Source organism: Capricornis sumatraensis, chromosome 12 (genome assembly GCF_032405125.1).
Source record: "Capricornis sumatraensis isolate serow.1 chromosome 12, serow.2, whole genome shotgun sequence".
In the NCBI taxonomy this organism is placed as follows: domain Eukaryota; kingdom Metazoa; phylum Chordata; class Mammalia; order Artiodactyla; family Bovidae; genus Capricornis; species Capricornis sumatraensis.
Window position 1 is genome coordinate 61,352,283 of NC_091080.1, and position 25,112 is coordinate 61,377,394.

Below are 25,112 nucleotides of genomic sequence, written 5' to 3' on the forward strand. Positions count from 1 at the left end.
ATATGATGACATATCATGCTTGTGATTATTACCTTACAAGGCAAAAGAGACTTCGCAGGTATAGTTAATTAAGGCTGTTAGTTCTTGGTAAGGTGCTTATTTCCATGCATATATTCCATGATATTGAACTGTTTCTAGTAGGCAACTGTGTGAACCATTTTTAAACAAATAGATAACTGTATGGAATCTGATTCCTTTTTCTTTTTTCTTTTTTTTTAACTGGCAAAGCAAAAGACTTTACTGGGAAAGGATGCCTGGGCAGAGAGCAGTAGGGTAAGGCAGCCCAGGAGAATTACCTGCCACATGGCTTGCAGTCTCAGGTTTTATGGTAGCAGAGTTAGTTTCTGGGTTATCCCTGGCCATTCATCTTGATTGACCCATACTCAGTCTGACTCAGGGTCCTTCCTAGTGGTGCATACGTATCTCAGCCAAGACAGATTCCAGCATGCTGAATCCATCTTTGATGTTTGATGGAACCATCTCTCAAGGCCTACCATGCTCTATGTTACATAGTAAGGTTTTTATGTTACTCAGTCTTGTCTGACTCTTCTCCACCCCATGGACTGTAGCCTACCAGGCTCCTCTGTCCATGGGATTCTTCAGGCAAGAATACTGGAATGGGTTGCCATTTCCTTCTTCAGGGAATCTTTCCAACCCAGGATGGAACCCGGGTCTCCTGCATTGCAGGCAGATTCTTTATTGTCAAAGCCACCAGGGGGCTCTATCCCCATGTTCCTCCACTCCATATTGTCAGTAAACATCATCCAAAAACTACACTAACAAAAATTCTTGATGTTTATTGGATTTCTTGACAAAACCATTGACTGTACAGTGATCCAAATCTGGGTTGATGCAGCCTGAAACAGAATCAGGGTGTGGTTGAGGAGGTGGCTAACATTGGGTTGGTTAGATATATAAAATCTAAAAGCAGGGTAGATCCAGGGTTTCTGGGGCCTAAAGTGATAAAAAATTGGAGGAATTATCTTTTAAGGAAAACAATTCCACAAAAATACGAAGTTGAAAACAGAGGCTAGGAAGGAGCCCAGATAAGTGATGGGTACTGAAACTAAAGTTTCATTTGCTTCAAAGCAAATCCACTTCTGCCTATAAATCAGGGAAATCATGGGGGACTTCTGAAAAAAATATAATTATTTTGCAAGACTATTCTTTACATAAGACAAGAACCTCAGAACTCTGGATAGAATGGAGAAAAGATGGGGAATGTATAAAAATAAATTTGTTTGTAATGTCAATGCTTATCATTTATCATCTAAATCATTTCCTATGTCCCTATCATTGACACATTCTCTTAATTAAATGCATGTCAGATATAGAAGCCATCTCATTATGCTGCTATAATCAGACAGGAGCAGTTTATGTCATTACACTTAAATGCATGGTAATTCCCAGTGTCAAGGTAAGTATATATAGAATGTTGATTGCACTGCTTTCCAGTTCCTCTTATTAAGATTTGCAGATCATCTGCATGAATTATAGAGTGCATTATTATTATAATTATGGTATAAAATAAATAGAAAGTAGATTGGACTCATTTCTTTTTAAATTCTTCTAACAATGAAAGATGTCCGTCTAAGAAAGAAGAAAGAGACATCACAGCAGTCTTTGACCACCCAGCTTTCCTAATCTGTGCCTTTCCTTCAGCTCAGTGCTTTTCCTTTCAGAATGCTCAACTGAGAATCTACACGAAAACATCAGAAGAACATAAAAAGCATGGCAAAGAATCAGATTTTTAATCTGAACATTGTCTTTGTTCCTGCAATCGTGTTGACATCGTGTTAGGTGATATGGCTTAAGGGTGCGTGCTTAGTTGCTTCAGTCATGTTTGACTCTTTGCAACCCTATGGACTGTAGCCCACCAGGCTCCTCTGTCCATGGGATTCTTCAGGCAAGAATACTGGAGTGGGTTGCCATGCCCTCCTCTAGGGGATCTTCTTGACCCAGGAATTGAACCCATATCTCCTGTGAGTTCTGCATTGCAGGTGGATTCCTTACCGCTGAGCAGCTGGAGAAGCCCAGCTTAAGGGACAGCAGGATGTAAAACTCCATCCCACGGTCTGCTTTGCCACAGCACTGAGCATGCTGGGCAGCCTCCCTTCCCCCGTGTCCTGTCAACAACCTCTGCTTTCTATTTGAAAAACCAAACCCCTGCCCATTCTTTGATCCCATGGACACTGGAAAAAGGGCATGTGATCCAGGCCAGAGTAATTGGATTGTCTTTTCTGGGAGGCTCCATCTATCTACAACAGCAGGAAAAACAGATGGAAGTCATTAGGGCTGGGTTTTTCCAAGGGCACTGTGAGATGGTCAGTGGACTCCTGACAAACCCCTGGACTTGTTCCAGCTCCTGTCCTTCCAGAGGCCTAGGGATTCAACAGTTCCTTGGAATGTGTAAGACCTCCAGAATCCTTCCTACAAAGTCCTTATATGCTTAAGTGAGAAAGAATCAGTATCTATTGCTTGCAATCAATGTGCCCTACTGTGGGAAGTGTTAGTCACTCAACTGTGTCTGACTCTTAGCAACCCCACAGACTATAGTCCACCAGGCTCCTCTGTCCATGGAATTCTCTAGGCAAGAATACTGGAGTGGGTTGCCATTCCCTTCTCCAGGGCATCTTCTGAACCCAGGGATCAAACCTGGGTCTCTGGCATCTGATCCACCAGAGAACATGGGAAGACAGGTGCTGACCCCGCTGTGGAAGGTAAGTTAGCATTAAATTAACAGGGCCTCACTATCTGAGTTCCCAGTTATGCTTAATGCTCCCTTTATCTTGGATCTACTTTTGAGAGAAATCTAAAAGCAAATTCCCTTCCTTTCCCCCCTCAAAAAATTTTCATGAAAAGTTTAAAAATATTTAGTTCCTTTCATACTTCACCAAAGCTGCCATACTGTGTCTAAAAATACATGCAAAATGCAATATGAGAATATAGTGTCTTATATGGAAATCCCCAAAGGAAAAAAATTTTTTTTCAAATGCTTATAAAAGCTAGATGAATTTTAGAGTTAAAAAAAATTGTCTCTTGTGGTTTGAGACTTTACTGAGATTTTTTTTTTAAACCCTCTTTAAGATCTAATTTGCAAGTTTGTAGTCACTCCTGGGGGACTTTTAGTTTTAAAATAATTTCAAAAATGATTAGCTAATTTTTAAATTATTTAAAATACTTTTGGCAGGTTTATACTTGTATGTATGTTTGTATAACATGAAAGAGATTACTTTTGACAAATTGAAATTAGAAAGCCAGCTACCTCTAATAGCAGCTTAATTGCTTTATCTATTTGAACAATAAAAATAAGTTGATATAGAGAATTTTCCAAGCACAGCATTTTCCTAATGATTTCACTACCAGCCTAATGAATCATATGACTCACAAATATAGACAAAGAGAGTGAGCCCTCAGTGGAATTACTCAGGCGAGATCCCCCTTTACCCCTTTTTCTGTATCAGATCATGCTGGAGACAGGCCTTTCCTCTCCCCAGATTAAGACAGGACTTAAATTCAACAACTGCCTAGCTCTCTGCTCTAAATTCTTCAGTGTCTATTTTTCAGAGTTGAGCCAAATGCATTTCTAGACTTGTGTATGAAAATGTTTTTAAAACAGCAAAGGAAATCTATGTCCAATGTAGTATTAAATATTCATAAATCGCTATTAATTACAAAATAACCTTTGACTTTTTCTGCCTGTACTTCTGAATCACTCATATTAGGACACACTTTCTCTAGAAGCAATGCATCTGATCTTTCAGAGATTAATTACTAACCATAGTTCAAGTCAGGATAAGAGAATGAAAGCTACGGTTTCAGCACCACCTATAAACATCTAGATAACATTTGCTGATACTCAGATTATGGAGATAGTGTATGCTATAATGTCAAAGAGCAATGAAACTGATAACAGTCTTGGCGACACCCATATTTTGGGTCTTCTTTAGAAATCAAAATTAAAGTAGAATATTACTTGTTTTCGTTTTTTTTTTTTAATAGCAATGTGAGTTATAGGGTAGGGAGTTGTTCAGTCACTAAGTTGTGTTCTACTCTTTGTGACCCCATGAACTGCAGCACACCAGGCTTCCCTGTCCCTCGTCATCTCCTGGAGTTCACCCCAGTTCATTTCCATTGAATTGGTGATGCTGTCCAACCATCTCATCCTCTGCCGCCCCCTTCTCCCCCTGCCTTCAGTCTTTCCCAGCATCAGGGTCTTTTCCAATGAGTCGGCTCTTCACATCCGATGGCCAAAGTATTGGAGTTTCAGCTTTAGCATCAATCCTTCTAGTGAGTGTTCAGGGTTGATTTCCCTTAGGATTGACTGGTTTGATCTCCTTGCCATTCAAGGGACTCTCAAGAGTTTTACCCAGCACCACAATTCAAGAGCATCAATTCTTCGGCATTCAGCCTTCTTTAAAGTCCAACTCTCACATTCATACATGACTACCGGAAAAACCATAGCTTTGACTATACAGACCTTTGTCAGCAGAGTGATGTCTTTGATTTTTAATACACTGTCTAAGTTTGTCATAGTCTTCCTTTCAAGAAGAAAGTAGGAATAGGGAGATGGCTTTAGAAAACATAGTTTTTGTTGCTCACATAACAGAGACGGTACATGTGGCCATGTTTCCACATGTCCCAGCTCTGAGAAAGAATCTCAAGTTGTTTCTCTCTGGTCACACCAAGTAAAGGCAGGAGGGTTTTCCTGTCCCATGTCCCATATCCCCCTGTTTGTCAAGCACCTAAATTTCTGGTTTTGGATGTATTCTCTAGATGGGATTGGGAGTGACATTAGAACCACTAAGTGTTCTGGGTCACTACAAGGGGGAGATCCATACCGAGGGTTTCAGATGGAGCTGAACAGGCATCAGTTTTTCCCATCACATCAGCTCTCAGCAAATATCCACTAGACATACAGTTGCTGTAGCTCCTCTTCATCAGTGTGATGCAGGCCACATGGATGGGAATGCACGGGTGCTGATGCCCTGCCATGCCCCCAATAGTGTGCATGTGGCGGGAGCTGGCAGAGTCTCGAGGCTCCTCTGCTCTTTGTTGTGGGGTCCTTCCAAATCTTTCCCTTTCATCACATGGCCCACGCATGACACGTCACAGTCACGCATAATCCTTCTCACATGTCACCGTCCATGCGTAATCCTCTTGCACCACCGCTGACCACACTGCCCCCATCTCCTGAGGCCTCTGCACACATCTCCTTCCCTGGCAATTGTGTACATGTGCGTCAGCTTGCTTCATTTCTCTCCTTGGCTAGCTTGACTAGCTTTGCACCTAGAAGTGACATTTGCTGGCATCTGAGTGTACTGCACACAACCTGCCCGTCCCAGAAAGCGGGATAAAGTTAACAACTGGAATCTGTTTCTTCAAAGCAAGAGGCTACCCAACAGCATGTTGGCTGGATGCAAATCTATTGAAGTGCTCACATCTTTCTACTAGAGAATCACCATTTATTTCTCTAGACACTCTCCTTTCTTCCAGCATCACTGACCACACCCACCCCACCGCACCCAGATTGCCCAATCTCAGACACAGGCACGGCTTTCCTTGAGAGCAGACAGGCTTCGGGTAGCGCTTGCTCAAGGAGGGTGAGCAGCTGCTCTTGTTTAACTGCAGAGAAAAGTATTGGGGTAAACACCAACACAGTCTCCTGACATTCCTTTCTCCTCCCCAAAGTCACTGAGTCTCTGAGGTGTGGTCACCGACTCTGTGCAGATTTTATCTTCACTTCCTGGATCCTTTCTCATGGCCCCTCCCACTCCCTCCCTCGGGTTTCCCGAGTCTGCTTTAGTATCCCAATTCCTAGCTTGAAAATTTCTTCCTTGCCTGATAATGGGGTAAGCTCTCTTCTTTCAAAGACCTCCCTAATATGTCCCAGGCCTCCATACTTTTCATCTAAGATTGGACAGCATTTCCTCTTCAGGAAGAAGGAAAACTACTCTTCAGTAGTTTCAGCTCCTGTATGTCTATAATTGGGGTCTTTAAATGTCCGTCCTTTGCTGTGATACACTTTCAGTCATGGGCTTATGAAAGTCTCTGTTCCAAAATCAGAGGGGACTTTATTTCTTTGCTGCACACCATTTTTCTCATTGGCTCACAACTCTGATTTCAAGCTGACTTGTTCCAATGCTCATCTAAGATTATGTTATTAGTTTGTGGAGCAGAGGTGCCTCATACAAGAGTTCTTCATCATTCCAGACAAGTGTCCGTGTACAAGCGACTTGAATTTCAACAATCACCGAAAGCAATTTGCGTAGCGATAGAGTTTTCCTTTGGAGAAGGCAATGGCATCCCACTCCAGTACTCTTGCCTGGAAAATCCCATGGACGAAGGAGCCTGGTAGGCTGCAGTCCATGGGGTCACTGAGGGTCGGACACAACTGAGCGACTTCACTTTCACTTTTCACTGTCATGCATTGGAGAAGGAAATGGCAACCCACTCCAGTGTTCTTGCCTGGAGAATCCCAGGGACGGAGGAGCCTGGTGGGCTGCCGTCTATGGGGTCGCACAGAGTCGCACACGACGGAAGCGACTTAGCAGCAGCAGCAGCAGAGTTTTCCTTATACCTTCATAACTAAACACATCTCATACACTCCTTTTTTTTCCTGCTGAAACTAAAAACATAATTATTTCAAGTATGGATATAAAGAATGGTAAAAGAGTCAAGTGGGAGGGGACATGGGCAAACATTTCCATGACTGATTCATGTTGATGTTTGATAGAAACCAATGCAATACTCGAAAGCAATTATCCTCCAATTAAAAATGAATAAATTTTAAAAAGAAAATGTTAGAATCTAAGTTGTGGCTGAAGCTCCAAAATAATGGATGCCAGTCATTCCCACACTTGACTTCCTATAGTGGAGGTAGTTAAAACAAAAATTAAAAACAAAAACGGTTACACAATCAGTGGCCCCTAACCCACCGGTGAATGTAAAGGGAGGAGTGTAGAATCTTTCTTGTGACCTCTAACTAAGTGAGAGAAGATTCAAAGGGACCAGTTCACAAAGCTTCCCAGGCACAGATGGAATGAAAAAGGTTCAAATAAATTCTGTTCTTCTCTCACAATTAGTGTAGGCCCCATAGGTTATCCAGGTGGTGCTAGTGGTAAAGAACCCACCTGCCAATGCAGGAGACATAAGAGATGTAGGTTCAATCCCTGGGTCAGGAAGATCCCCTGGAGGAGGGCATGGCCACCCACTTCAATATTCTTGCCTGGAGAATCCCCATGGACAGAGGAGCCTGGCAGGCTACAGTCCATAGGGTCATATAGAGTTGGACACGACTGAAGCGACTTAGCACTCATGCACCATAGGTTATCTAGCTTTCCTCAAATAGCATCCTCCAGTTAGTTCAGTTCAGTTCAGTTCAGTCGCTCAGTCATGTCTGACTCTGCGACCCCATGAATCGCAGCACGCCAGGCCTCCCTGTCCATCACCAACTCCCGGAGTTCACTCAGACTCAAGTCCATCGAGTCAGTGATGCCATCCAGCCATCTCATCCTCTGCCGTCCCCTTCTCCTCCTGCCCCCAATCCCTCCCAGCATCAGAGTCTTTCCCAATGAGTCAACTCTTCACATGAGGTGGCCAAAGTACTGGAGTTTCAGCTTTAGCATCATTCCTTCCAAAGAATTCCCAGGGCTGATCTCCTTCAGAATGGACTGGTTGTCAGTACTGCCTAAAATAGACTTGTCTTAGTAATTGAGATGTGTTTTATGTAATAACCAAAAACTTAATCTTCATTCAGAGTTGAAACTTCTACCTTCCATAGCTCTAACCCATGATAGGTGGGAAACCAGCAGTGGAAAAAGAAAGGTAGATTCTTCCTTCTTTATTCCATCAGCATCTCCAAAATCCTGTCCTACTTAATGGCCACAGTTTCTGATCCCTCAGGGCTTAGAGCATGGAAAGGAAGAAGAGACAAAGAAAGAAATAATTTTGCCCAGTTGGCACCAAGCTGAAATTGGTTTCCACAGAGATTGGTTGGTGTTTAAAATGGATTCTTTCTCTCATGGGTGTCTCTTCATAGACTCTTTGGCAGGATGCTCTAGGCCAGTCCCAGGTCTGTTTGCTGTCAGATTCATTCTTATCCCACCTGTCCTGTATTTCAGCAAGCTGGCTTCTTTGGGTTTGGCCAATTAGGGCACTAAATGGGGACCAGAAAGGGGCTGAGGGGAGAAGCCAGAATAATTCTCCTCATGTCACTTGACCTTCAATGTCTGCTTCAGAAATAAATGGCTGTGCTTCCTCAGAGAGTCAGTCCTAGCAAAGAGCCCCACTCTGATTCCACCTCCTTTCTGCTGGTCCCAGCCCATGGACTGCAATAGCACCTTCCTCACTTTGTTCTCCACCCTAAGGATGTAGTGGTCTCCTGATCTTTCCAATTTCTGGGTCACCTCTCCAGCCCCTGTCTGGTTCTCAGCTCCTCTGTCACCTGCATGGACAACTCCCGGCATTAAGTTTAATTCACTGGAAATATATGAAGTATTTTTTATCTATTTTCCTAGTTAGACCCTGACAATGCTCTCCAACACACACACACACACACACACACACACACACACACACACACACACACAGAGTCTCCCCCAGTACTGGGACCTCATCTTCAATTCCCAGACATGGACGTGTACTCTGGGTAGGCACTTGCAGTTCCTGCCTCCTTCTGATCCTTGAAGATACTTTAGTATCTTTCAGTTGAGACCTCCTTGCCTTCTTTCCTTTCTTTCCTTGGCCAATGGCCATCTTTGATGGGATTTAAGACAGACCAAGCAAATCTGATTTTTAAGAAAACAAACTGTAGGAACTGTCAGAGAAAGTCTAATTACTTCCTGTTTTAGCCCGGGTTCCCCTAAAAGCAGACTCTGAGACACACGTGTCTGTATAAGCAATTAATATGGGAATACGATCCCAAGGAACAGAGTAAGGGATGAGGGAATGAAACACAGATGCTCTATTAGTTTTCTATTACTGCTGTGTCTTAAGACAATGAAATTTATTACCTCATAGTCCTGAAGTCAGATGTCTGAAGTGGGTCTTACAGGCTAAAATCAAGGTGCTGACAGTGCTGGTTTATTTCGGAGCTTCTGACAGCATAATCCATTCCTTTGGGTTTTTTATTTTGTTTTGTTTTGGTTTTTTTCAGATTCTACTTAGATGCTGCCAGTATTCCTTAGCTCCATGACCCCTTTTCCACAAAACTCCAGCTTCCTGTATCCATCATCATACTTTCTATTATCTCTAATTCTACTACTCCCTTCTTTTTTATTTTTGCTTTTGGCTACACCATGCAGCCTGCAGGATCTTAGTTCCCCGGCCAAAGATTGAATCCACGCCCCTGCAGTGGAAGCACAGTCTTAACACTGGACCACCAGGAAAGTCCCCTACTGCCTCCTTCTTACAAAGTCTCTTTTGATTGTATTTGGTCCATCCAGATAACTCGAGAAAACCTACTCACCTCAAAATCCTCAATGCATTTACACCTGAAAATTCCCTTATGCCATAAGATAACATATTTACAGGTTCCAGGGTAAGAACATGATTATCTTTGGGGTATCATTTTTCAGCCGACCTCAGATGCACTGGCCACTGCTATGTCAATTCATTCTGGTAGAACCTTCTAAGTAGTCATGAAATCCATCTCAGGCCACCCAGCTAGGGGAAGAAAGGAAGACAAAGTTATCTGGCAGCAGCTGCTGCTGCTGCTGCTGCTGTCGCTTCAGTCGTGTCCAACGCTGTGCGATCCCATAGACGGCAGCCCACCAGGCTCCCCCGTCCCTGGGATTCTCCAGGCAAGAACAATGGAGTAGGTTGCCATTTCCTTCTCCAATGCATGAAAGTGAAAAGTGAAAGTGAAATCACTCAGTTGTGTCCGACTCTTCAGGACCCCATGGACTGCAGCCTGCCAGGTTCCTCTGTCCCTGGGATTTTCCAGGCAAGAGTACTCGACTGGGTGCCATTGCCTTCTCCTCTCTGGCAGCACCCATCCCTTATTGATCAAGGTTGTGCCCTGGGTATAAACTCCCCCATAAGTCCAGAAGCTAGTTCATTAGTGTGAAGTGGGGTCCTACAATGTCCCTACGACATTCACCACAGCCTCAGAAAAACCACAGCACAGGAAGCAAGAGGTTCAAGGTAAGATATAGTCAATTTTCACTTCCCAAAATAGACTGAAGCCTGAATGGCTAAAGTAAGAGAGGAAACCTAAAGAATGTGAAGAGATTAATAATAGGCATCCAATTTACTTCCTTGCTCTCATCTGAAGACACTGGCAATTTTAGCCAGTTTGCTTCCCTTTCTTGGGCATCAGGCCACTCTTTCTTCCTTAGAACCCTTCTCACAGGGCTTTAGGTAAAAAGGAAGCAACCCATGGCCACATTCCATGGGGGAGAAAAGCAGTCAAGAGTACAAACTCTTCAAAAGCCTAAAATGAAAGAATCAAAATATATCTCTAGTGACTATCACAAGGAAGTGACACAGAAAGAAACTCCCAAAGATGGCACTAAAGCACAAGAAAGGAAGTCAAAGAAGTGTGGTTCCTTCTAGCTAGAGACAATTATTAGAGTTCAAACTCTTCCCAGAGAGAACCAGGGAAAGAGCATTTGTGTCCTGAACTGGCATATTTCTAAAATATTTCTAAAATACTACCAAAGTGACAGAATCAGGAGGTAAACAAGATTTACGCCTTTGGGGTCATCCGTGTTCTCAATGACAATTCCCTTTAATGAACAAACATCCGGATTTGTTGCAAACCTTAGGGCTGACTTCACTCTTCTACGATAAGAAATGGGAGGAAAGTATTGGCTTGTGTATGGAGACTGGAGGTGAAGTGAATAGCACATGGTCACACTGATAGTCAAGAGTGTGAACTAAGACCATACTGTCTTGCTTATCAGATGGGCAAAGATCCGGGGGAGAAAATAAATATAGTTTTGAAGAAAGGATGAAATAATGAATATTCTAAAAATGCAAAGTATAAATTGATAGTTTTTTGAAAGGCATTCTGGCCTTACCTATCAAAATATAATGGGTGCTGGTCATGTGACTCGTAATTCTACTCCAGAAAAAATATCTAACAGAAATACATGAACAGATGAGCAAAAACGTATATGAAGACGTGTTTATTGCAACATTGTTTTGAACAGCAAACCATTTGAGAAGCTATCTTAGAAAAAAAAAAGAATAAGTTAGTTCTTTATGTACTGATGTGAAGGGGTTCATAATCTATAAAGAGAAATAAGCCATTTGCAAAACACAAGGTGTTATGATCCAGTTTATATATATATATATTTATTTATTTATTTATTTAAATAATATTTGCACCTGTGAAAACTTAGGTAGGACTTCACTATAATGTCACATCCTTTATATGTTATAGGACAAACACTGTTTATATTGTCCCTATCATGGCCAACATCAAGTTCACGGAAAAGAAGCCGTGAGAGCTACTTCCTGTGTTTCAGAAAAACTCTTCGTTTCTCACAAGAATGGTAAAATGGGTGATTAAGATGAGAATAATGAATATGACTGTGTTAATGAGAGTGCTAATATCAATAAGAAAAGGAAATCCACTTTCTTGAACAAAAACTGTATATAATCAAATGCTAGATGTGCCCAGGGGTGTTTACATTCTGTTGCTATTCTTATCAGAGTTACTCAAATTCTTAGAGATAAAAAGTAATTTTGTTTGAAAATTCTAAACTCTACAGTTTCAACTCCTTTTTCTTTTGAAATAATTTATTAAGCGACTTTTTAAAAAGCCAGACAGACTTCCTAAAGAAGAAAATTACAGCAGAACAAGTTTATATATGTTCATAAAAATCTAAAAAGTCTGAAGACTTCAGGCTAACATGGCAGATGGAATGTGAACATAACTTCCTTGCAAAACCCACTAAAATAAAAGAAGATATCAAATCAAAATTTAAACCCACCCCTGCAGCATCAAGTTTTATATAAGTTACATCTGAGGGTGTATTTATTTTCATTTTACCTTTAAGAAGATTTATTATATTTATTCAATATTTCTTCATATTGATATGTCTTTTTATCATCCATTTTATGGCCATGATAGTAAATAATATGTTAATTGCTTTATATACTATTAAATAACTTAGACACAAAAGGCATGAAAATTAATGTCAAGCATTTATGTACTTTTGAAGGTTAATAAAAATTAATAATGCATTCGAAAAGAAGATTCACAAGGACTAAGAGAATGTAAGAGATAAGAGTAAAAGAGCAGTGTTGGGACATTCCAGGGGCTAAGACTGTGTGCTCCCACTGCAGGAGGCACAGGTCAGGGAAGTAGATCCCACAGGCTGCAACTAAGAGTTCAAATGCTGCAACTAAAGATCCTACACACTGCAACTAAAACCTGGCACAGCCAAATACATACATACATTGAAATATTTTAATAAATAAATGAATGAGCAGTGTCAAGACATTTTGGAAGATGGAAAAGTACTCAAGTTACCAAAAACTGAACAAGTGTTCCTAATGAGCACTGGAAAGGGAGGAAGAAGGGAATGAGGCAAGTCACTTTATTTCGCAAAAACCCAGAGACTCAGGCACTGGGAGAGGAATAGTTGTCTCAAAAGCTGGGCAGAGAACCACTCACAGAAGGAGTGTCTGAAAGCTGCTACACTCCAGGTCCCCTTCCTCATTTGTCACCTCCAGACAACAGCTGCTGATCAGAGCTCAGAAACACATGGCTGTCTTGTTTCTGCATCCACAAGATACTGAAACTCCTACATGGGGGGCAGGGGTAAGACAGTTTCTGGAGGGAGAATGGCAGAAACTTGGGACTACCACTTGCATCTTTGTAATCCTGGGAAAACTACCACCATTCCAGTAAGAAGGAGGAAAAATCCAGGAAGGAGGAAAAGGCAGAGGAAAAGCTTGAAACCTTGTAAAGGAGAAAAGCAAACCCTTCTCCAGGAGAATCAGAATTTAATTCCAAGACTGAGAAAGTAAAACTGTTTAATGGACATTATATGAGAGGATAGGCTGCCCCTTTGTAACTGGCTTTCCCTCAAAGCAGCACACCACAGTTTTCAGAGCACTTTTTAAAAATGACCATTGTCTGCCCTGGAAGAAAGGGAAAAAAAAAAAAAAAAGTTTAATCTAAGATGGCTGAAGATATCAAATTTAAATTCCAGACTTGTATCCACTAGAGTCAGCAGAAAACCCTGCCAATGTAGACAGTTTATTTGGGAAATACTCAAAGCAGCAAAAACTTAGAGCAAGTATGCAGAGATTTCTTGTCCTTGGGATGAGAGAGAAAGAAACCTGGGGACATATTGTGGTGACCCATGACTTCAAACAGTATGCACAAGCCCGTGAAACTAGTGGTTAGGAAAGCACTCAGAACTACCCAGTGTGACAAGAGAAATATTGTTTCACATATGTGATTTCTATTCAAATCTACTCAGATCCAGAGAAGGGGATCCTATAAAGAAGTGATCATTAACTTGGGTTACAAATGTCTAAGACCACTCCCAAGAAGACCTACAACCTGCAAAGTTCAATGAATTTCACTCAACTTATTGGTGACAGTGAACTTTGGGTCACCATCCATTCCCATCTGTATTAGCTCTCTCTTGCTATGACACCTTTACATAAACACAACCACAAATCTTAAGTGACTCACCATCTTAAACATTTATTTTGCTCACAAGTCTATGGGCCATTTGGATGACTCTTCTGCAATGGGACAGGCTTAGCTGATGTTGGCTGGACTTGCTCATGGATCTGAGTCAGCTGGGGCCTGACTGTCTATCGTAGCTTCAGTATACAGCTGGGATATCTCCTATCCCATTCATGTAGTTCCTCTGTTCAGCAGGTTAGCCCAGCCTTGTTCTCATAAGGGAGACTGGGGTCCAAGAGAGGGAGCAAAAGCACCCGAGGCTTCTTGGGATCCAGGCTTGGAATAAGCAGACCTTCATATCTGCTGCAATTTATTGGCCAAAGCATGTCACAACGTCAGCCGGATTCAAGAATGGGGAGGTAGAGCACTTCTTTATAGGAGATGCTAAGATGTCACATTGCAAGGAGCATGGATACAGGGAGGGGTCGTCAATGAAGGCCATTAGGACAACTAATCTCCCACACTAGAAACTGATGTAAGAGAATTAGTTTTGTGAGTAGATCAAAGGAACTTGGTTAAAGACAATGTGATATCCTGGCACAGCAACAAAAAAATCATATTGGTGAGGAAACTACTGAAATTTGAATGAAGTCTGTATTTTAGGAAAGAATAATATTAATCTCCTATCTCTGAAAAATTCATCATGATTATAAGATGTCAACAAGAGGAGAAGCCAGGCAAAGGATGTATGGGAATTATACCGTCTTTGCAACTTTTCTGTAAAACTAAAATTAATTTAAATAAGGAAGCTTGATTGGGGGCTTCCCTGGGGGCTCAGTGGTAAAGAATCCGCCAATGCCTGGCAATGCAGGAGACATGAGTTTGATCCCTGAACTGGGAAGATCCCATGGGCCATGGATCTAAACTCATGCAGCACGACTATTGATCCTGTGCATTAGAGCCTGTGCTCCACAACATGAGAAGCCAACGCAATGAGAAGCCCGCACACCGCAACAAGAGAGTGGTCTTCGCTTACCGCAGCTAGAGAAAACTAGCCCTCGCCCTGGCCCACAGAGCAACAAAGACCCAGCACAGCCAAAAATTAATAAATAAAATTATTAAATAATAATAAACGAAATTCAGTTATAAAAAGGAAGGGAGGGGCGTTATAAAAAAGGAATGGAAGGATGTTATAAAAAGAACCTGGAACCTAAACCATGTCGGTGTGCAGCACCCTTACCTGGGTGCATCTCTGAGAGTCACGGTGAATGCTCTTAACCCATATTCAGAAACCTCAGTGCCCTGGGAAAGTTTGGCAGTGGCGGGGAGGGGGGCGGCAGGCAATGAAAAGCCAGAGCAGGTGGTTTGGCCAGGGCCACATCTCTGCAGACCTCCCAGGCAACAGCTACACTGAGCCTAGGGCTTCAGTAGGGGAAGTTTCAAGCTCAGCGGGGCCAGTGGTTGTGCCAGGATCCTTTCTCAGTGTGATGGATGGGGTGATGACCCCACTGGCGCTGGTGGTTACAGGACACAGCACACGGCCATGAGGCTGCAGCGCTTAAGGAGTCTCTTTCCTTCCCTTTTCAAACAAATGAGCTCCAGACTGTACCATGGCCTTCTGACTTTGTGGGAGGGACAAATTGTGATCTTCTTTGCCATGCTGTAGCTCTGACACAGAGGCTCAGTGAGACACATAAACACACAATTATGGTACAATGGTTGTACCTGGTTGATCACAGCAACCCATCCATGTGGGTACTGAAATTGGTCAAGGGAGCAGCAGGTGAGTGAAAGACTGTGATTTCACCATTTTAAAGCAACTTCCAGGAGGATAAACCCCATCTCATTATCCCAGACTGTTCCAAGAACAGGGACCAAGAGGGAAACAGATAAATACATTGCTAAGAAACAGGAACTCTAAGTGGGCTAATCAGGCCTTCTCCATCACATTTGAGACATGGTCTCTGGGACAAGAAGAGTCTTCTTTGGCTGGTGCTAGAAAGTGAAAGGGTCGGTCGCTCAGGCATCTCTGACTCTTTGCTAGAAGCAGTTATAAAAATATAGACTGAAGTTAAAGACTACCCAAGAGAAGAGACAAGATATGGCAAGAAAAGCAAAAACTCATCGTAAGGTAGTTTAGGCCCCAGAATGCAGCCAACCCTAAGGTCAGAGACACCTCTTGGGTTTCCATACTTCTAACCATAGTCTAGTTTGAGTTGGGTTTCTCTCACTTGCACCCACAAGAATTCTGCCTAAAACAGAGATCAGTAGTGGGAAGTGGGGTGTTGAAACTGACAGGCATTACATCATGAGTCTGGTTGAAAACAAGCAGGATGCTGGGCAGTGAGAGTGCCCTTTTGTTACTGGGAAGGTGACAGTACTTGGTAAGTGGTAACAAAGCAGCCTGGCAGATGTTTCCTATCTGTGTTCTGGGACTCAATCTAGTTCACTTACGTGTGTCTGGTGAACCAACTATGACAAAGTTAAGTGGGTTGACTGTGTTTTAGTCATGCTTCAGCGAGGTCCTAGACTTCTCAGGCCAAGCTCATCCTCTGATAGGAGAAAGGAAGGGTCCACAGAGTCTCACCATTTCTTCTTCCAGCAATCTTTATGCGGACATAAGAACTTAGTTTTCTATTTTGAAAGGAAATCATATGGGAAGGCAGGAAGAGCTAGAACACCGAGGAAACCAAATTTCCCCAGCCCTCACCAAGTACTTCAGGATATATGCTCCCACCTCAAAAAGACATGATGTCACCATTTTAAAGCGACTTCCAGGCAGATAACCCCATATCATTATCCCAGCCTATTCGAAGAACAGGAACTAAGAGGGAAATAGGTAAAGATACTGCTAAGAAACAGGAACTCCAAGTGGGCTAATTAGGAACTCTGAAAGCAGGTTGGATTCAAGGATCAGGCTGTGGTATGGCTGTGTCTTACTTTCTAGCCTATGGGATTTCCAGACATTGAATAGGTTGACCTCCCTCTGAGATTTTAAGGAAGTGTTATTTCCAGAGACAGCGAGCCCTGCAAACAGGCTTGTGATTGATTGCTCAACCCCTGAGGCTGTCCCCAGGCCGCCCAAAACCTCTACCAGAAGTCCTCCAGCAGCTCTTCCTGAACTTTATGGCTAAGTTCAAGGAAAAGATTCCAGGAAGTCATATTTTAGCCCGCCTCTGGCCCAAGCCCCAGTGCAGCGTGATCAGTAGTAAACCGGACACTGCATTTTCATCTCCATCTGGCTTGTGTGTCGAACACACAATTTATTCTGAATCTGGAAAGGAAGAACTGTAAGTAATTAAGCTTCTGCCTCAAACCCCAACACCAAGAAGCTGGAACTTTATCCCACACACTTTGGGAAACAGTAGGGACTTATCACCAGTTTTAAGCAGGCTTAAGGCAGATAAAACTTGTGGTGTGTTTTGTAAAGGTAACTATGGCAGCATGGTGGCTTGGCAGGAAAAGGGTAATACTGGAAAAATGAACCAAAAAAATTAGCAAGCGATAGCAATAGGAAAACGTATAAGGGCTTGAAGAGTTACAATGAGTAGGGGAAACACTGAGGGAGGCAGGAAGATGAAAAGCTAGCTGATGCAGGAAATGCAACAGAAGGAATGCATCCTGTACAGTAAAGGGGGCACCAAGGTGAAACTTTGTGGCCTGTAAATGGATACAAGTCACTGGCTTTGTTTTTGTTGGAGGGAAGGAAGAAACAGACAGCTGGAATTCTGTCCTCAACAGAAGGGAAGATTTTTAAACCCCTGTTTATTTTACACTTGAAAAGGATTCATCCTGAAAACTGCCAAGCAGTGAAGATGCTCTTAAGGGATTTTGGCAAGATGTACACAAAAGAAAGCCTCGGTTTGCTACTGAACTGTTGCCCCTGGGACCTTAAGCCATAGCAGGCACTTAGGAGTCTCCAGGTCCACGGCACAAGGTTTTTGGTTAGATAATAAGGCTGAATGATATTCTTTTTAGATCCCCTTTACCCTGGATGAGAGCATTGTGCTAAGCGATCCTCAAGGACTCAGCAGACTACAGAATCATGCAAACCAGAAAAAACTCACAACACACTTTCATGATTTAGAAATGCTAGAAGAGATGATTACTTGCCCAAGAGAGTTTAGCATCAGTCCTGTTCCATCAACATCCCTTCTGTTAAACACTGCATTTCTCACTGCTTTGCCTTTCCTGCTTTGTCACAGCTTTATTTTAGTCCCTAAGTAATTCTACCAGGGACACTGAATAAATACTCATCGGTCTCTCAGGCAAATGTAGATTCTGTTTGGCAGTTAGAGTCTGTCCATCTTGCAGGGTTTATGTGAGGTCTATTATATGGGCTGAGTGCCTAGCTTAGATCCCGCCATATAAGAAGAAAATATGGCGTCTATCCCCAACTACACGGAAAATTGTGGCTTTAGCTACAAAAGTGTTTAGCAAAAAGACACTTTGCTATTACAAATATCTGGTGACCCTTCCCTGTTTTCACTCCCATCTGTACTTCCTTCCCCTTTGATGCTTCTCCAGAATTACATTTATCACAAGAATTCAGAAATTTAGTAGGTTACACTAAAAAAGAAAAAACTTAATGGTAATCAAAACACCACTCAAAACATTCTTTGGCTGGCCCCAAGGTTATTATTCACCAGTATACTGCTTCTAACTCTTCACAAAGACTAAAAACTGTTTCTCATCATCAGTAAGAAGACTTAAGTTCTTTCCCAGAAACAGCTTAAAGTTCTTCCCCAACTTGGCCAGCTGCACTTGAATTCAGGGTTTCCGCCCTAGAAAGAATGTAGTTGCGTCCAAGTGGCATGAGTCACTGAATTCTAAGCAGGGGGGTTTTCATCTCTTTAAGAGGGGCAACGGTGAGTTGTTTCTTACGGTGAAATAATGCTTAAAGTGGACCAGGACTCGAGCCGGCCCATCTCATAGCTTTTTTCCATGACTGGGAGCTGTAAAAGGGAAAACTGATGAGAGAGAAAGAGAATATTTGAACTCTGGCTGTGGGCCAATCAACTTTGCAGATTTACCAAGTAATCTTAGCCAAGAGCAAAGGTCCTTGAGTGACGGTATGGATGGTATGGCGGGCGACAGTCCATGGGGTCACAAAGAGTCGGACATGACTGAGTGTCTGAGCACAGCACGTGGAAAATTAAGTCCCTCTGGGATGCCCATTAAGGGCTTGCTGGCTGTCTGTAGGAAGCCCTATAGTCTGCTGAGTCCTTGAGGATCGCTTAGCACATCAAGTCCTGCCACCCTATTTGCTGCTGAGAGCTCCATAGATAGACTGCATCCCAGCTCCACCTTCTTTGGACTTTCATCTGGAGAGCTCAGCCATTGTTTCTGAGATTTGCAACAGTTCATCATGACTCGAACATCATTTACATAAAGATGAGTTTTTATTCATAGAAAGAAAAAGTTTTCGGATGGACTTATGATTATGTGACTCATGCAGGCTCTTTTTTTTTTAATTGCTGAGGATGGATCCATTTAATTTTACCGATAGTCTTCCATACAATATTTCGTGGGATCATCACACCTAATTTGAGAAAGATAAAGTAGATAATATCAGTTCTATTTGATAGAATCACATAACACGCATGCAGCAAACACCTACTAGAATGTGAGCTGCTCTGCTAGACGCTTTGGGAAATAAAAAGCTGAGTAACGCATAGTCCCCGCTCTCTGATAGCTCATAATCGAGAGGCAAGACAAAGCAAAGTCGCGTGTAACCACAATACAAAGTGGGCTGTGAAAAGTTTTAATTACTTTCCATAGATTAATGGAAATGCATTGAAGGACTGCATGCAGGAGTGACGTGACTGTAACTGCATTTTACAGAGATCACCTGGCCAGCAGGATGGAGAACAGATTTAAAGGGAAGAACTGAAGCAAAAAGCATTAGGAGGTTATGGCAACAATTGAGGTAAAATACAAAGGAGACTCAACTTAGCACATGGAATACAGAGGAAATGCATGAAAAGATTTTAATCAGAAGAAATTAATAGGACGGGGTGGCAAAGGATCACCTGATGAGGGATGCTGAGGGAATGTATAACGGAACAGCTAGACTTCTGCCTTCAGCTGCTGGGTGGAAAGCAGTGTGTGCGCTGTAGGAGAACAGGGCAGTGAGAAGGACAATCAGGCCAGGCTGAGACCAAGAGCCAGGGGAGCCCTAGGGAACCGTGCCACCCACGACAGAGTGGCGGGTGCCTGCAGCAGCTTCACAGCAGACCAGGTCGGGAAGGCAGGCTCTGGGCCACGGATGCCAAGCACAGAATTGGACTTTAATTCAGCAAGCTGGGGAGAGAAAGCAGGAGAAAAACAAGACTGAAGCAGTTCTCCTCTAAAACTAACCTAATCAACAAAGAGACAAAGATTCCAAAAGGTGAAGTGGTATGAAGACACCTAGTTAGTGTCAGAGACAAATTAAAAGGCAAGTCTTCGGACTCCTGGTCTATTCTGTGCAAGGACAAGGAACCCTACCTGCTTCTCAGAATTCTGTGTCCTCCTCTATCCAAGAAGTCCTTCTCCCCGAGGGTAAGATGATTTGAGAGAACAGCATTGAAACATGTATATTACCATATGTGAAATAGATGACGAGTCCAAGTTCAGTGCATGAAACAGGGCACTCAAAGCTGGTGCACTGGGACAACCAGAGGAATGAAATGGGGAGGGAGGTGGGGGGGGGGGTTGGGACAGGGGGACACATGTACACCCGTGGCTGATTCATGTCAATGCATGGCAAAAACCACCACAATATTGTAAAGTAATTAGCCTCCAATTGTAATAAATAAATAAATTTTTTAAATATATAAAAAATACCAAGTAAGAAAAAAAAGAAGTCCTTCTCCCTTAATCAATCCCAGCCATGATATTTAGCTTGGACTAGAACATTTGGCACATTAAGAAAATGAATGATTACTTCCACTATTTTTTGGTAACAACCAAAGAGCCCAGTCCAGTGTTCTAATCAAAAAAGCTCAAAAATACTGGTGATTATAAATGTAGATAATGGCAATGCTCTTTAAGACTCTTTCAAAGTCTAGTGGGAATAAAAAGGATAGAAAGTCACTTTAAAAATAATAAAATGGCTTCCAAACCCACATTAGTATAGTTGCTGTCGTTCAGCTATTAAGTTGTGTCTGACTCTCTGCAACCTCATAGACTGCAGCACGCCAGGCTTCCCTGTCCTTCACCGTCTCCTGGAGTTTGCTATAACTTATGTCCACTGAGTCAGTGATACCATCCAACCATCTCATCCTCTGCTTCCCCCTTCTCCTTTTACCTTCAATCTTTCCCAGCATCAGGGTCTTTTCCAATGAGTCGGCTCTTCACATCAAGTGGCCATAGTATGACAGCAATATTAAGAGATATATTTTACTGAGGTTTTATTCTGTGATAGCAGTTATTCAATGCATTATTTTGTGTTGTCTCAAAAGATATCTATTTGATAGATGAAAAAATAGAAAGTTTACATAATTTGCTGGCTGCCATGTAGTAAATGGTGGAATCAGAATTTAAGCCTCAAGGGAACCCTCCTACACTGTTGGTGGGGATGGAAACTGATGTAATTGCTATGGAGAACAGTATGGAGTTTCCTTAAAAAACTGAAAATAGAGTCATATGATCCAGCAATCCCAATCCTGAACATATACCCAGAAAAATGAAACTTTTTATTAGAAGAGATGCACCCCAATGTTCATAGTAGCACCATTTACAATAGCCAAGATGGGGAAGCAACCTAAATGTCCAACAACAGATGAATGAATAAAGAATAGGTGATATATAGATATATACAGATATATAGATATAGATACCATATATATATACACATATATATATTATATATATGCATACATATATATATTATTCAGTCATAAAAAAGATGAAATAATTTCACCTGCAGCACCATGAATGGCCCTAGAAACTACCATGCAAAAGTGAAGTCAGACAAAGACAAATATTATAGAATATCACTTATATGTGAAATCTAAAAGTAGTGTAAATAGACTTATTTATAAAACTGAAACAGACTCATAGACATAGAAAATAAATTATGGTTACCAAAAGGGAAGGGGGGAGTGATAAATTATGAGTATGAATTAATCAATGCACACTATCATATATAAAATAAACAATAAGAATTCACTATATATAATAGGGCCTGGTGGGCTGCAGTCCAGGGAGGCATGAAGAGTTGGACACAATCGAGGACTTCACCCTCACTTTTCACTTTCATGCATTGGAGAAGGAAATGGCAATCCACTCCAGTGTTCTTGCCTGGAGAATCCCAGGGACAGGGGAGCCTGGTGGGCTGCCGTCTATGGGGTCGCACAGAGTCAGACACGACTGAAGCGACTTAGCAGCATAGTCAATATTTTGTAATAAACTATAATGGAAAAGAATTTTAAAAAATAATATAAATGTATAGCTATATAATATATGTGTGTAACCATATCATTTTGCTATATACCTGAAACTAACACAACATTGTAAATAAACTATACTTCAAAAAGAAAAAAAAATAATTTCAGCCCAGTTCTAACTCCAAAACCCAGCTTTTAAAGACTATTTAAAAAGTGGACTCACTGTTCTGCCCTTCAAAGTAGTTGACTAGAGAGAGTTCAAAAAAGCTAGAAAGAGAGCAGCAAGGTTTTTGCTTTGATTCTTTTTTAATCAGTACAACAAACAATGCTTTTCATGGGGCTATACAGGCCTTTTTAGCAGACAGTTGTCTTTTACTCAGAACCACAGTCACCAGCTCAGAAAAAAAGGGAAAAGAAAGGTTCCCAATCGCAGCAAAACTGTTTGGGAAGAACAAGTTCCTATTTACCCAGGAAATAAAGATTGAGGAGGAGGGCAGAATGAGAGGTGAGTGGACTGCCATTAACTTCATTTGTCTTAAAAAAGCACTTTGATGAACAAAAATAATCACGAAACCTCAATACACCAACTTCTAGTCAGCAGATGCATTTCAGGCACATGTGAGCTTGCGTGCATGCATGCGCTCACAGTTCATCCAGAACTTGAGGGGAAGCACTGGAAATCCAGCAGCCAAAGTCAGGCTGAAGCAGTGGACGTTCCAATGGACTTCCCAGAGCTATTATTTTCATGACATAAAAGGCTGTGCATTCATTCTCCCTTTTTATTAAGGCCCTTGCGTATATTTATTTTTTACGGTTGTTATTATTTGCTAAAGTGAATTTAAGAGAGAAATTCCATGAGAGCAAAAGGATGAGTTTTTTAAACAAATATTTTATAATATAACTTTACCTCAACAGCTCTCTTTACCATGTTTATTCATGAGCAGGCAGTGAATTTTAAATCTGCTCCTTCTGTAATCCATCTCTTGAGAAAAATAAAAGTTGAGCTTGATGAGAGAGAAGGCTCACAGGAGAAAATTTCTTACTCTGTGCTAAGCAGTCATCCTAGTTGAGAACAGATTATGGGAAAGAGGAGCCATAAAAAATAGCATGATCAAAGTAGCCTGTGGGAAAGGAAAAAGAAAGAAGCAGAGTGATAAAAGAAAATAAAAGCAAGATGATTAGAACCAGCAAAAATTGATTCTTTTACATGTACTGATACTTTTTTTCCAACATTGCTTCACCTAATATTATCAGTTTCATAGTACTGTCTGGATTATATCAAAAGTGTTGGCCCACTGCAGCATCAAATTTGGGAGCCATATGGTCAATCCCATCAACAGCAAAGCAATTAATATACGACTACTTCAGGGGTGGCTCAGGCGGTAGAGAATCTGCCTGCAATGCAAGAGACCTGGGTTCGATCCCTGGGTTGGGAAGATCCGCTGGAGAAGGGAACAGCAACCCACTGTAGTCTTCCTGCCTGGAGAATTTCATGGACAGAGGAGCCTGATGGGCTACAGTCCATGTGATGACAAAGAGTCAGACACAACTGAGCAACTAACGCTTTCACTTTCACACTCTCAAATAAACAAATGCTGATTCAGAGAAGGGATATAGACAGAAGTAAAGGATGACAATAAAAAGAGGTGGGGAAGAATGGGGGTGGGGGGAGGAAATCACTCAGAAGCACAAGATGATTCCTTATGAAAGAAAGTGCATGGTTAAATTTTATATTTAAACACTGCTGCAAAGAACCGATAAAGCAATTGAAGTAGTTTAAGAAAAAAGAAATGAACAGTAAAACTCAAAGATGTCATTACTACAGCTATTCAAAACTAAAATTAAATAGATATGATGCACACTGAAGCTAAATATTAATATATTCAAAAAAGAGAAAATGGGGAATATAAACTAAAGCCACAGATAATCTCAATAATGTACTGACTCGAAAGACTGTAAATCTAGATGAACACTTAAAGGCAATTTATTCAAGAATGAAAAAAAGAAAGGGAAAGGGTTAGTCACTTAGTTGTGTCCGACTCTTTGAGATCCATGGACTATAGCCCATCAGGCTCCCCTGTCTATGGGACTCTCCAGGCAAGAATATTGGAGTGGGTTAGCCATTCCCTTCTCAGGGGATCTTCCTGATCTGGGTCTCCCGCATGGCAGGCAGATTCTTTACAGTCTCAAATCTAAAAGAAAGATTATTAATTTACATGACAGAATTATCTGAGAGCTTATGAATACCACTGATCATGTTTTACAAGTGAGACAAATGTCTTTAACAGAAAAATAAAAGATTTTTGCACTTAGTATGTCAAATGAATTGCTGAAAACTTTTTAAAAGGACTTGGTCTAGGATCACCAAAAATATTACAAGAAATTATCTACCATAACTCCTTCTTTCTTGGTTTTTCTTTTTTTTTTTTTTCTTTCTCTCTTGGTTTTTCTATAAATAGTAATTTTACATTGGAAAACTTTGGGAGGATTTACCACTGAATCATAGATCTGGAAATAATCTCAAGAAGTTGTCTAAAAACCTACATTCTTCCAGACAGTAATGATTTCAAACTAGGCGACTTAGTCCTGTTTAAACTTTTCTAACAAGGCTCAGAAAAGGAGATGCCACAATCAGCCTTGAAAATACCCATTGGTCAATTCCCAACAACCTCCAAAGACTATTTTTAACTTTATCATGGAGCAACAAAAATAATCAAGTTTCGGAAAAGACATTTTTCCTAAATATCATTGTCTTGGGGGTAGTATGTTGCTTTCTTCTTATGACTAAAAAGTATAAACTAAATTAATTTAGTCTATTTTGCTAAAATTAAAAAAAAAAAAGAATTATTTAGGTTTAGAGGCCAGGCAGTCAAAGGAAGAGCCTGGGAAAGACCCAGACAAACAACAATCTAGCTCTAAAGAGACCCCATGTTCACTATGGACAGACTATGACATGACTGGCCACTGGGTGAATCACAACAGTGTATCTATTTCTGGAAATGACAATGCAGAAGTAATCAACTTCTGTGCATTATTTGTGGTTGGAATCTTCAGCTCTAGCCTTGGAAAAGGCCCTCCACATCCTCCCTTCCTTGTAACAAAAATGAAAAGCTTAGAGAAAATTTCTTCCCTTCTTAATCAAT